The sequence below is a fragment of the Tenrec ecaudatus genome, chromosome 6, assembly GCF_050624435.1.
Source record: "Tenrec ecaudatus isolate mTenEca1 chromosome 6, mTenEca1.hap1, whole genome shotgun sequence".
Taxonomy (NCBI): Eukaryota; Metazoa; Chordata; class Mammalia; order Afrosoricida; family Tenrecidae; genus Tenrec; species Tenrec ecaudatus.
This window is the reverse complement of record NC_134535.1, coordinates 135,754,604-135,769,167: the sequence shown is the minus strand read 5'-3', so window position 1 is coordinate 135,769,167 and position 14,564 is coordinate 135,754,604.

Here is a 14,564-nt window from a genome sequence, read left to right as displayed (position 1 = left end):
AAATCTCCCTCTTTTCAAACTGTGGGAAAATGATTCAGATATCGTCTGCTCTGTGCTAAACTCACTGTCTTATTGTCACAGCCCACACCTTACATGAAGCTACGAATTAAGAGGCTGTCTTATTCTGCTCTCAAAGACATTTTGTAGAGGGTTTTCACTACAGTGGATCTTATTTTATCTGCTCCATTCTGTAAAACTTAAGTAAATAAATGTAGCATTAAAAAATAAACCAAATGGGGTGAACAAGTAAATGTGGTGAAGAAAGCTGATGGTGCCCGGCTATCAAAAGAGATAGTGACTGGGGTCTTAAAGGCTTGAAGATAAACAAGCGGCCATCTAGCTCAGAAGCAACAAAGTCCACATGGAAGAACACACCAGCCTGTGTGATCGAGTGGTCCCAAAGGGATCAGTTACCAGGCATCAAAGAACAAAAAATCATATCATTGACTGCACACCTCCATGATAGGATCGCTGAAGACAAATGGGTGCATAAGCAAATGTGGTGAAGAAAGCTGATGGTGCCCGGCTATCAAAAGAGATAGCGTCTGGGGTCTTAAAGGTTTGAAGGTGAACAAGCGTCCATCTAGCTCAGAAGCAAATAAGCCCACATGGAAGAAGCACACCGGCCAGTGCGATCACGAGGTGGCCAAGGGACCAGGTATAAGGCATCATGCACAAAAAAAAAAGATATAAGTGTGTGTATGTATGTGTATATATGTGTATATGTATATATGTGTGTGTATATATGTATATATATATATCACATTAAATGAAGGGGGAAGTGCAGAGTGGAGACCCAAGGCCCAAGTGTCGACCAATGGAGATCCCCTCATAGAGGGGTTTAGGAGAGGAGATGGGTTAATTAGGGTGTGAGGTAGTATCAATGAAGAACACAGCTTTCCCCCAGATCCTGGATGCTTCCTCCCCCCAACTACCATGACCCGAATTCTACCTTGCAGGCCTGGATAGGACAGAGGCTGTACACCGGTGCATATGAGGGTTGGAGGTACAGGGAATCCAGGGTGGATGATACCTTCAGGACCAAGGGTGTGAGGGACGATGCTGGGAGAGTGGAGGGTGAGTGGGTTGGAAAGGGGGAACTGATTACAAGGATCCACATGTGACCTCTTCCTTGGGAGAGGGACAGCAGAGAAGGGGGGAAGGGAGACTCCGGATAGGGCAAGATATGACAAAATAACGAGGTATAAATTACCAAGGGCATATGAGGGAGGGGGGAATGGGGAGGGAAGGGGGGGGGGAAAGAGGACCTGATGCAAGGGGCTTAAGTGGGGAGCAAATGTCTTGAGAATGATTGGGGCAGGGAATGTATGGATGTGCTTTATACAATTGATGTATGTATATGTATGGATTGTGGTAAGAGTTGTATGAGTCCCTAATAAAATGTAAAAGAAGAAAAGAGAAAAAAATGATTAGGGCAAAGACTGTACAGATGTGCTTTATACAATTGATGTATGTATATGTATGAACTGTGAAAAGAATTGTATGAGCCCCAATAAATTGTTAAAATTAAAAAAAAACAAAAAAATTTTTTTAAATAAATAAACCAAATGAACAAGAGTAACTCTAACGCAGAGATGAGAAAGTTAGGGCATCAGTAAAATTAGTGGGGGTGAAACAACTGGATCAAAAGAACAAGAATGTTGACACAATGTGAAGAATGTCGATGAGGACTGTTGGAACAATGTGTGTTGCAATTGCTAAATGAAAGCACATTTTGATGTGTAAAAAGTATGTGAAGCTTCAATGGACAAAAGACTTTCACATTTGATTAAAACCTGCATTCTACTAGCCATAAAGCTCCCAACAAACTTGAAATAGGAAACTAGCAAATTAAATTATACTCAGACATCCCACTGTCACATCACTGAGAAGAAAGAAAAAGATAAGATTCCAAAAGCAGTGAAGAAAAAAATGAAACAATATATGAACAGAAGCAACAGTAAGAATCACTACTTGTCTCTTTTCAGAAGCAGTGCAGATAGGAGACAATGGAACAGATCTAGAAAGTGCTAAGGGGTGGGTGGTGGGGGGCAATTCCCATAAAACTATCAACCTCGAATTCTAAACCCTGCACAAACAGGCTTTAACTGATGGTGCCCAGCTATCGAAAGAGATAATGTCTGGGGTCTTAAAGGCTTGAAGGTGAACAAGCGGCCATCTAGCTCAGAAGCAATAAAGCCCACATGGAAGAAGCACACCAGCCTGTGCGATCACGAGGTGCCAAAGGGACCAGGTATAAGGCATCATGCAAAAATATATATGTCCCATAGTGAATGAAGGGGGGAGTGCAGAGTGGAGACCCAAAGCCCATTTGTCAGCCACTGGAGATCCCCTCACAGAGGGGCTTAGGAAAGGAGATGGGTCAGTCAGGGTACAAGGTAGTACCGATGAAGAATACAGCTTTCCCCCAGATCCTGGATGCTTCCTCCCCCCAACTACCATGATCCGAATTCTACCTTGCAGGACTGGAGAGGGCAGAGGTTGTACACTGGTGCATATGGGAGCTGGAGGCACAGGGAATCCAGGGTGGATGATACCTTCAGGACCAGAGGTGTGAGGGGTGATACTGGGAGAATAGAGGGTGAGTGGTTGGAAAGGGGGAACCGATTACAAGGATCCATTTGTGACCTCCTCCCTGGGAGACAGATGGCAGAGAAGGGGAGGAAGTAAGACTCCGGATAGGACAAGATATGACAAAATAACAATCTATAAATTATCAAGGGCTCATGAGGGAGGGGGGAGCAGGGAGGGAGGGGAAAAAAAAGAGGACCTGATACAAAGGACTTAAAGTGGAGAGCAAATGCTTTGAGAGTGATTAGGGCAAAGAATGTACAGATGTGCTTTATACAATTGATGTATGTATATGTATGGATTGTGATAAGAGTTGTATAAGCCCCTAAGAAAATGTAAACTAAATAAATTAATTTGATTTAATTTTTTTTTTAATACAGGCTTTTAAAATGGTAGCAACATTTTGAGAAACAAAAGCACTAAGAACCCTCACCAGCTGACCAGCATTACAAAAGGTGTCCAAGCAGTGTCTTCAGGCTGAGGAGAAATGCCCCGCTGGTTCCTGCGACTGTAACTATTTCCAGGAATAGAAAGCCTACTGGGTAGAAAGCCTACCCAGTTTCCCCATCAGCGACAGGATCCCTTGAAACCTGAAGCCATCAAAGGGTTACAACCCCTTATTAGTAAGTTCCTCCAATGTGGACTTTTGGCCCCTGTTAACTTCCCCTGTAGTACCCCAATATTGCCAGTTAAGAAGAAAGAAGGGATAGGAGAGTAAAGCAGTAACCCCACTGCACCCAGTCGGAAATCAGTAGAAATCTTGGGACTAACAGGCATGAGAGTTTGGTCACTGTAAACACAGGACCGGAGTAAAGGTATTCACTGGCCTAAAGGAGTATTCGTCTCACAGGAGTATTTGTCTGCAGCCTCTGTCTCAGAGGGATCAGATGATAATGGTTTCCAGGGCAGAACTTTGCCCTGGAACTTTGACAGCAGTGGGCGTAGAATGAATTACAGACAAAGGTCTCTTCCAAACTGGCTGGAGCTGGGAATTAGGGGACCCATCCTTCCAAGTTTTTATAAGAACTAGATCACCCGGCTGACACAAGGGTGGTAACTTTTCCTCCCCTTGGGGCTGAGTGAGCCCAAACTGATGGAATGCCTCCTGATACTGGGTACTTGGGTGGCGTATTGCTGTGCTAAGGCTCCCTCAGAGTCTAGAGCTGGCTCTGTTATAAGAGACAGCCGCCCGTATAGAACTTCATAGGGGCTCGAACACGTAGGTTGCCGTGGGGCAATCCTAAGATGCAGCAGCGAGATGGGTAGTGCATCTTTGAGGCAAACCTTTACAGGGGTAGCATACTTAGCGTTGCCGGGGACTTTTGTGTCCCAAACTTCCGGAGTTATGGCCTGTGCCCACGGTTCCTGGGGGTGGGGGGAGGATCTGAGGCTCCTCCACTGTGAGGAACCATTGGAAAGCTATAGAGGGACGAGGATGAGGCCACATAACTATGCAGGTGTGCAGCTTGGACAGTAGGTCTCGGCCTAGGCGAGGAGCTGGACATTCAGGGATCACTAGGAAGCTGTGGGAAAAATAGAAGCTATCCCAAAGACATCTGAGAGGTTCAGGAAAATGTTTAACTACAGGTTTTCCTGATACTCCCAGGATGGAGCAGGTGCGGGGTGCCAGGGGTCCAGGGAAGGAAATAAGGACAGAGGTGGCCCCAGTATTTAAAAAGAAGTTCACTGACCTTCCTGCCACATCGATGCTCACCCTAGGTTCCAGACCAGTAACAGTTATCTTTTGCTGCTGGGCCGTCCGGACCAGGTGCCTTCAATCCTCCTCCTCCATCACCAGCTGCACGTTGGCCTGTGGGCGCCTCCCTGCCAGGTTTTGGGCCTTAAGACAGAGGCCAGCCCAGTGGCCAGTCTGCTCAAAATGGACGCATGGCGTCCGAGGAGGCTTGTTCCAGTCAGGGCAGTTTCTAGCCCAATGACCCAGTCGCCGGCAAATGTAGCACTTGGTAGCTGGTTCAAAGGTCTGGGTAACCTGGGAGGCATTCGGTGAGCATCGGTTATTGAGTGCAGCCAATACCTGGGCATGCCTAATGTCCTTTCTTTCCTCCTTCTCCCGGGCTCGAGCCTCCCCTTCCTGCTCCCTATTGTAAAAGACCATATTAGCACAAGCCACCATCTCCTCCAGGGTAGCTCCTTCAGGCTTTTGCACTAGTTTTTGGAGTTTCTTGCGACTGTCCTGTGCGGCCTGTGTGAGAAACTTGTCCCTGAGCAAGACTTGCCCCTCATAGGATTCTATATCTACAGCAGTATGATTCTCTAGGGCTTCCTTTAGCCGCTCAAAAAGCTTACAGGAGATTCAGTAGGTCCCTGGTGAATCGCTGTCACCTTGGCATAATTAATGGCCTTTTGCCTGCCTGCCTTTAGTCCACTTGTGATGCACACCAGGAAATGTTCCCGTGCCCACTTGTCCTGAGGCTCACTATGATTCCAAGCAGGGTTTGTTCAAGGTACAGCAGTTTCCCCTACAGGGTACTTGTCATTCATCACATGTAACTCCTCTGCAAACTTCCTAGCACCTTTGAGCATTCGCTCTTTCTCAGAGTCTGTCACAGTCTGTCCCAGTATGACCATGACATGTTCCCAGGTTAGATCATAGGCTAGGGTGAGGTGCTGGAAGTGTTCTGTGTGCTGTTCGGGTTTGTTAGGGTAACTGCCCAAGTTGCTTTTAATTTGCTTGAATTCAGTCAGAGTAAAAGGCTTGTAAATTGCTTGGGGACCAAGCTCCCCTGCTGCCTCTACTACAGGTAGAACACTCTGGGCCGCTTCATGGTTGAGGCAATAGTTTCCCTCTTGCCCAGGGTCCCTCAGGGGGTCCTGGGTGCACTGGGAATAGAGATTCCTATTTTTCCTTAAAAGGAAGAATGCTCTTATATCCGGCATCTCCCACCACTTCTCCATCGTTCTACAGAAATGTTCTAGCTGTTGCAAGGCTGAAAGGGAAAGTGTACCATTGACTGGCCATGATTCCCCTTCCTCTAAAACATACTGTGGCCAAATAGAATTGCAAAGCGTAATCAGCTTCTGTTTGTCCAGCTTTTCCACATAAAATCTTTCCCAATTGAACAGGATACATCCGAGGGGGCAACTCCTGGGTATTGAGCTGGTAAGTCCCATCTAGAAAACACAAAACACGAAGGCTATGGAGAACTTGATGCCTCAAGGTCAATAACCACAGCTTCAGAGGGCACGTCTGGACTGCCGTGAATCTGAGGCCTCAGGTAGGTGCCCCCATCCAAGGGAGGGGCCGAAGACCAGTCGCTGCAGCCGACACTTTAGTCCGACCGTTTTCTAGACCACAAGCTAGGAGGGCCACTGCGTGGTGTGGCCCCACGGCCTTCAAAGACACCTGCTCGCAGGAGCAGACTCTCGAATCTCTGAAGGGAAGAGACGTCTATCTGGCAGCTCGGGAAACATTTTAAGCATCCGAATTTCTGGCTTGAGCATCCTGGTGGCGGAGCTGTATTACGAGCTGTCCCAGAAAGTTCCAGAGGCAGCATCACTGGAAGGCGAAAGTTAACAGTTACTCGGGCTCAGCTTCTGTAGGCCTGGGCAACGGAAAACCAGCCGGTAGCAAGGAACAAACCCACACAGGTAGAACACCAAAGCAGCTTGTTTGAATAACCAAGGGAAGCTAAAGGGGTATGGGGGAGGGGGAAGGGGAACATTTGGTTCCGGGACCAGAGGAGGGGCTAGCTAACCAGGCACGGCCCCTCCACGTGGTTGGAGCAGGGTCACATGCCAAGGTGGCTCACTGTGGTCCAGAAAATGGCGGCTGTAGCTTGCGGCCTAGAGGAAAACCAGCATGTGGCCAGCCACCTGAGCCGGTTCTGCAGGAACCAACAGACTTTACACCAGCACACCCAGCCATCCAGCTGGCCAGAGCACAAAACAAGCAATTGAGATGCAAAGAGGTTTTGAGAATGGCAATTCTCCGAACCTGCAGCCCACAGTGTCCCAGTCCCCTCCCAGGAATCCAGCCTGGGGAAGGCATGCAAGCTCCCAGGACAGCAAGCACAGAAAGGCAGATGTAAAATCCCGAACATCAAAAGGATGGGCCTGCAGCAATACATTATATGTGTCCCCATGAGTCGCGAACATCAAAAGGATGGGCCTGCAGCAATACATTATATGTGTCCCCATGAGTCGCTTCGGGGAGCCATCCACCTCCCAGATGTCTCTGGAGCAGTTCAGCCTGGCTCCTTTCCAGCTATGCGCTGTCTCCCGAGGGTGGTGGGGTGAAAAGAGTCCAGAAGGTGCCCAAAACCAGTGAGAACAGGATGGGAGGGTTGGTGCTGGCTTACCTTATAGATCCAAGTCATGGTACCACTTATGTTAGATCTCTCTGGAGCTAGTTATACCTCAGTCCTTGGCCCCGCGTGAGAAAGAATTCACGCCGAAGCCTGGTTTGTGATCCAAGTGAGTTTTATGAGACTTAGAAGAAATCAGGTTTACACGGCACCCACAGGACTCCTCCCGACCATGCAGCCTGGAGGAGGCTGCTCAGCGTCACACAGACAAAGTCTGTCTCTGGACTCTGGGCTCCTGCCTTTTCAAGGATTCCACAGGGAGGCGTGGTGGACCACCCCTGATCGACCCCCCCCCACCCCCCACCCCCCCCACCCCCGGCTGAATTGAGTTCACCTGACCTAGGTGGGCCAATCCAGGTTTAGCGCCCACCCATGCCTACCAGCAGGAAACCTGAGCCTCTGAGCATGTGCAGTGCACCACTCTGTTCCCGTGCTTGGATCTCTGGGCAAGCGTTAATGGACATTTTTTAGGCCTGCGCTAGTCTGCCTAACAGTTTCCCACAGCTGACTGTGACTAGCAGCTTCCTTCGTAACCACCAGGCCACCAGAACTCCATAGGTAATGAAGGACATTGGAAATGCTAGACATAGGCATTGAGAGACAGAAAAGATGCTTTATCATTTCTTAAAAGCTTTAAAAACAACTGTCTATTGGGGGGAAATATAGCAACGGATTGTGTTTAAATTATGGAAAAGGAAAAGAAAGCACAGGGAAGCCTGTGAGAGCCAGAACGCCATGGCCATGCTTTGTTTTTCCGGGTCTCACAAGTTACCTCTCTTGGACAATGTGCAAGTCTTACTACTTTTCTGTTCATTCTATTAAGAATCCTACTTCATAAACACCCTCGTTGAGTTTTCCTCCTCTAACAGGTTGGTGCTTTATATGGGCTCCAGCATTCGCAGGTTTTACTGTATCCGAAAACAATGGCACACGGACAGGAGGTGGTAAGGTTCTTACATTGTGAACCACGTGGTATAATTTTACTGACATTCAAACTGGAGCGGCCAAGGTTGCACAGAGCCTGAAATGAATTCATGCAGTGTTCCTCACACGCCACCTGGTGGCACACTCCCCTAACTGCTTCGAGGCCACCCAGGGGAAAGAAATCCGTGAAATGCAACTATTTAACTTTCTGTTGAAAATATTGTGAAAGCTCATATCATTTTCATCACAGGTGAATTATATGCTACCGAGTTTTCATTCAAAAATTCTTCTGTAGGAAAGTCAAAGGAAATAGAGCTGGGAGGCAAAGGGCATTTATAGAGGTCTAGATAAAGACATGTACATATGCAAATATATTTATAGATTATGGGGAAATAGATCTATGTGCCTATATTTATAGGTTTAGTTTTAAGGGAGCAGAAGGACACTGAGCCTCCACTCAAGTACTCCCTCACTGCAAGAATACTTTCTTCTATTAAATTGGCATTCTATGAGGCTCACCTTCCCGACACAACCGCTGAAGACAAAGCGGGTGAATAAGCAAATATGGTGAAGAAAGCTGATGGTGCCCAGCTACCAAAATATATAGTGCCTGGAGTTTTAAAGGCTTGAAGGTAAACAAGCGGCCATCTAGCTCAGAAGCAACAAAGTCCACATGGAAGAAGCACACCAGCCTGCATGGTCACGAGGTGCCGAAGGGATCAGTTAACAGGCATCAAAGAACAAAAATTAATATCATTGTGTGCTTACCTCCATGATACGATTGCTGAAGACAAATGGGTGCATAAGCAAATGTGGCGCAGAAAGCTGATGGTGGCTGGCTACCAAAAGATATAGCATCTGGGGTCTTAAAGGCTTGAAGGTAAACTAGCGGCCATCTAGCTCAGAAGCAATAAAGCCCACGTGGAAGAAGCGCACCAGCCTGTGCGATCATGAGGTGTCGAAGAGATCAGGTATCAGGAATCATCAGAACAAAAAATCTTACCATAGTGAATGAGGAGGGGAGTTCAGAGTGGAGACCCAAAACCCATTTGTTGGCCACTGGACATCCCCTTACAGAAGGGTCACAGGGAGGAGACGAGCCAGTCAGTGTGTGATGTAGCAACGATGAAAAATGAAACTTTCCTCTAGTTCCTAAATGCTTCCTCGCCCCCTTCCCCCCCACCCCTCTATCATGATCCCAATTCTACCTTACGAGTCAGGCTAGACCAGAGGATGTACACTGGTACAGATAGGAACTGGAAACACAGGGAATCCAGGGCAGATGATCCCTTCAGGACCAGTGGTGTGAAGGGCGATACTGGGAGGGTAGAGGGAGGGTGGGTTGGAAAGGGGGAACCGATTACAAGGATCTACATGTGACCTTCTCCCTGGGGGATGGACAACAGAAAAGTGGGTGAAGGGAGACGTCAGATAGGGCAAGATATTCATGAAGGAAGGGGGAGTGGGGAGGGAGGGGAAAATGAGGATGAGATGCCAGGGCCTTAAATGGAGAGCAAATGTTTTTAGAATGATGAGGGCAATGAATGTACAAATGTGCTTTACACAATTGATGTTTGTATGGATTGTGATAAGAGCTGTATGAGCCCTTAATAAAACGATTAACAATTTTTTTTAATTCTCCTGTAAAAGTGACGTGTCTGATCAGAGCATACAGGAGCAAATGAGGGGGGAGGAAAAAAGAGTGGAGCACATCCTGGCCCACCAAACCCTGAGGACATTATTTCTGCTCAGAGCAGCCAATGCAGAGAGAAGACCACAGGGAAGTTCCCACCTTGAGACACAATGTTCCTCTGACCCATAGCACCAGGGGGACAATACTGGAGACACATGGCAGGAATTGTGGTTGCCCTGACCCCACCACACCAAGGCAAGACACTGGGGGCATGCAACAGAGCAGCAAGGAGAGCAGAGCAATGAAGTCCCCAACAAACACCAAAAATAGACTGTGGGGCCACTGACAAAGGACAACAAATGGACCTTGAACTATTTATAAGCTTTTCTTTTTGTTGTTGTTGTTGTTGTTGTAGGTATTGTTTTTATTTTCTATTGTTGCTGTGTTGCTCTCGGTCTTGTGTTTGACATATTGTTGTCTCTCCATGTCTATCTGGATGGGATAGGTGGATTAAACAAGCCAGAAGAGAGAACAATGGGAGGACAGTTCCAGTGGAACATGGGAGAGGGTGAGCGAGGGGAAAGGAAGTGGGTGTTAACAAACCCGGGGACAAGGGAACAGCAAGTGATCCAAAATCAGAGGCAAGGAGGGTGTAGGAGGTCTGGAAGGGCTGGATCAAGGACAGTGTAACTGAGAGGTATTCCTGAAACCCAAATGAAGGCTGAACATGATAGTGGGACAAGAGGAAAGTCAAGGGAAATAGAGGTAAGAGCTAGGAGGCAAAGGGCATTTATAGGGATCTAAATACATGTATTACATATGCAATTATATTTATATATGATGAGGGGGTAATAGATCTATGTACATATATTTATATGTTAAGTATTAAGGAAGCAGATGGACATTGGGCCTTCACTCAAGTAGTCCCTCAATGCAAGAACACTTTGTTCTAATAATCTGACATTCTGAAATGCTCACCTTCCCAACACAATTGCTGAAGACAAAGCGGGTGCATAAGCAAATGTGGTGAAGAAAGCTGATGATGCCCGGCTGTCAAAAGATATAGCGTTTGGGATCTGAAAGACTTGAAGGTAAACAAGCGGCCATCTAGCTCAGAAACAACAAAGTCCACATGGAGGAAGCACACCAGCCTGTGTGATCATGAGGTGTTGAAGGGATTAGGGATCAGACATCAAAGGCACAGTGGAGACCCACAGCCAATCTGTAAGCAATTGGACATCCCCTTACAGAAGGGTGGGGAAAAGACAGGCCAGTCAGTGTGCAGTATAGCACTGATGAAACATACAGCTTTCCTCTGGTTCTTTAATGCTTCCTTCCCCCCACTATCATGATCTCAATTCTACCTTACAAATCTGGCTAGACCAGAACATGTACACGGGTACAGATAAGAGCTGGAAACACGGGGACTATAAGACAGATAAACTCCTCGAGAGCAACCATATCAAGAGGGTAAGGGGAAGGTGGGGAGAGAAAGAGGGAACCAATCACAATGATCTACCTATAACTCCCTGCCAGGGGGATGGACAACAGACAAGAAAGTAAAGGGAGACATCAGACAGTGTAAGACATGAAAATATAATAATTTATAAATTATCAAGAATTCATGAAGGAGGGAGGGAGGGAGGGAAGGAGGGAGGGAGAGGGAGGCAAAGGGAAAAAATGAGGAGCTGATACCAAGGGCTCAAGTAGAAAGAAAATGCTTGCAAAACGATGATGGCAACATATGTACAAATGTGTTTGATACAATAGATGGATGTATGGATTGTGATAAGAGTTGTATGAGTCCCCAAAGTAGGGTAGAAAGGGGAAATCGATTACAAGGATCTACATATAACCTCCTCTCTGGGGAATGGATAACACAAAAGTGGGTGAAGGGAGATGTCGGGCAGTATAAGATATGACAAAGTAATAATAATTTGTAAATTATCAAGGGTTCATGAGGGAGCGGGGAGTGGAAAGGGAGGGGAAAATGAAGAGCTGATACGAAGGGCTCAAGTAGAACGCAAATGCTTTGAGAATGAGGATGGCAACAAATGTACTTGACACAATGAATGGATGGATGGATTGTGATAAGTGTTGTATGAACCCCCAATAAAATGATTTTTAAAATAGAATAGAGTTAACCATAAAAAATTTTAATTAAAGAAAAAAATTTTAATTAAATTAATTTTTTTAAATTCTCCTGTGAAAATCAACACAACAAACCTGAACCCTACGATAACGCAGTGCTGCAGAGTAACCAGAAAAGGTGGTGGTGTAGTCCTTACCTGCTAGGCTGCCATTCGCAATATCAATAGTTCGAAATCACCAGTCCTTCCGTGGGAGAAAGATGAGGTTTTCTATTTCCAGGTTTATAGTCTTGGAAACAATTCCTCTCTGCCCTGTGAGTCGGAATCACTTGATGGCAGTGAGGATTCTTTTGACATTGTAAGGGACAATTTAAGATGAATGGGAAAGGCCCAGGGCGTTTAAAAAACAAACAAACCACAGAACTGTTGCTTTTACAGCTGAGAGAGTCACAAACCTCAGTGCCTTTCTCTGTGAAAACAGGCAATATCCACTGCAGCACTTTTTCCACAGTGGTCCCAAGAGAGAAACGACCTCGCTCTCCATCAACACATGAATGGACAAGCAAACAGTAGGGTAGACACACCAGAACGCACTACCATCGAGTGCATTCCAACTCAGGGGGGCCCTGAAGGACAGAGTGTAAGCGCCCCTGTGGGGTCTGAGGCTGTAAAGCTGTGTGGAAGCAGACAGCCTCGTCTTTCTCCTGTGGAGTGGCTGGGGGGTTTGAACTTCTGGCCTTACCCTCAGCGACCCAACTCATACGCCACTGCGCCCCTAGGGCTGTGGTGCCTGTGTACAACCGAATGCCGCTGAACCAACAGAGAGAAAGGATGCACCAGGAGAACCTCACACTGAGGGAAGCAAAGCAGGCACACATGGACAAGTGCTGCATGACCGCACTGACATGAAACAAGCACATGTGTAGAAACCCATGCTGATTAGCAGTGACCAGAGGGAGAGGAAAAGGGGGAGTTTTCCTTAAGGAGCCTTGAGTTTCTATTGTGATGGTGGAACATTTAGACAAAGGATAACAAGAATGGTTGCACACATGAAGAATATAATCATTATATCAATAAGACTATAAAAATGAAGACTATAATTCATGTTACTGATTATACACGTAGAAATTGTTTAATTAGTAGAAGCTCTGTTGTCCATATTTTTACCACAATAATATGGAGAAAGAGAGAGAGAGAGAGAAAGGAGAGTTCTCAGGAGGCTGGTCCAAGGCAGAGTGTGTAAAACACAACGCATGATAGCCTTCTAGTCTCTTGGGAATAGTGACCCACCTTCCATAGCAACACGACTCTCCACCTCTGCAGTCACACACACAGAGCCAAGAGAAGGGAACATTTGAAATGTCCTTCTAGAAACACAAGTAGAACGAGTTTGTCTGAATCCCACCAATGGTTTTTCTGTCCTCTAGTTATCATTTCTTTGGGAATGACATGGTTCTTTGGGTCAGTCTCCTTCTGCTCTGAGTCTATTACGAGCAGAAAACTAGACCCACCTGCTTCCCTGCACCCCCTAGCAGACCAATAGAGCGTCAGAAGAGGCTGGGTTGGCTCTGCGCCCAACTATCCTCAGGATGCAGCTTGTTGTTATTCGTTGACATGAGTTTACTTCCACTCATGGAGCCACAGTGTCTCACCGACCAGAACTGCTCCACAGGGTACTCCACAGCTGTCACCTCCATAGAAGCAGGTCCCCCCGGCTTTTCTCCTGTGGAATGGCTGAGTGATTGAAACCGTTTGTGCCACGTAGCAACCTAGGTCCACAGCTGTGTTCCCCAAATCGATTGGTGGAGCCTAAAGAACAAGGCCCAGAGCCTCCGTGTCTTTTCCTGAATCCACAGCTCTGGCAAACGGTTTATTCAAGAGGAACTCAGAGAGTCTAACTCTCCACAAAGCAATATAGGGAAGAAAGACTGACCCCTCAGCTATGTTCCTAAACACCCCAGCACCATCCTCGTTGATTTTAGTAGGGAATGTGGCCCCACCTCCCTCAGATCTCCTTACTGATTGGGCTGAGCTGAAGCAGGCCGAGGCCCACTTCCCTGCCCATCCCAGAGGTCAGCAGCTGCCCTCTGGAAGGAGACCGAGAAACAGTGCCCAAAATGCCTGACTCCCAGATAACCAGACAGCCTACCTGCCAGAGCTGATAAACTACGTGCTGGCCCATAAACCTTGCTACTGAGCACAACCCCCTCTCCCCGCTTTCCTTTAAAACCCCCAGACCCTGGGCAATTCCCCTGGGCTACTTGCTAAACCATTGGGCTTCACCTGAGAGCTCCCCGCTAATAAATCTATTTCTGTTTCTGCTCTCCCTTTGTCCTTTCAGTTATCTTGGTCCATCTCCCTGTGCCTCGGTTTACCTCTCATTCATCCTGTGCCTCAGTTTATCTCTTACCTACACACACTCAACCCTTCCGAAGTCATGGAACTGCAGGGCTTTCTCTGCCACAGGAATTTAGTGTGGGTCAGTCGGCCCCCCCCAAAAAAAAGCCTCATTCTCCTCTTCTTATAGGCTGCAACCCAGGTGGTCAGAAGTGACCACATTTCATCTCTAACCAACCACACAGACTTCAAGACGGAGGGGCTGGGAGTGACATGGGGTCACTGGAACACAAAGGGCCACACGAATAACAGCCTTCATCAAAGTGAAGGAAAACTAGAGTTGGAGAGAGGCCGACGTGGAGCAACTCCGGGGGCCTCGAGCCAGGAACCCCCAAGGCCATCAATGAACAGGAAGCCAGGTCATAGCACGATTGCTCCCACACAAAAACAAGCCCAATCGGACTCCCATTTTGTCCCACTTGCTCTAGCTGTAAGTCCCCAATGGATGGATTGACCTGGTCAGGTGTGGTCACGCTAGGTCGGTTCTTGGTTACCATGGAGCAAGGAGAGAGAGAATTCCGTCCCTTTGACTTCACCACAGTCTCTAGATGACTCAGCATGCAGAAGACAGAGCAAGGGAGCAAGCTCATGCAAGCCCAAGTA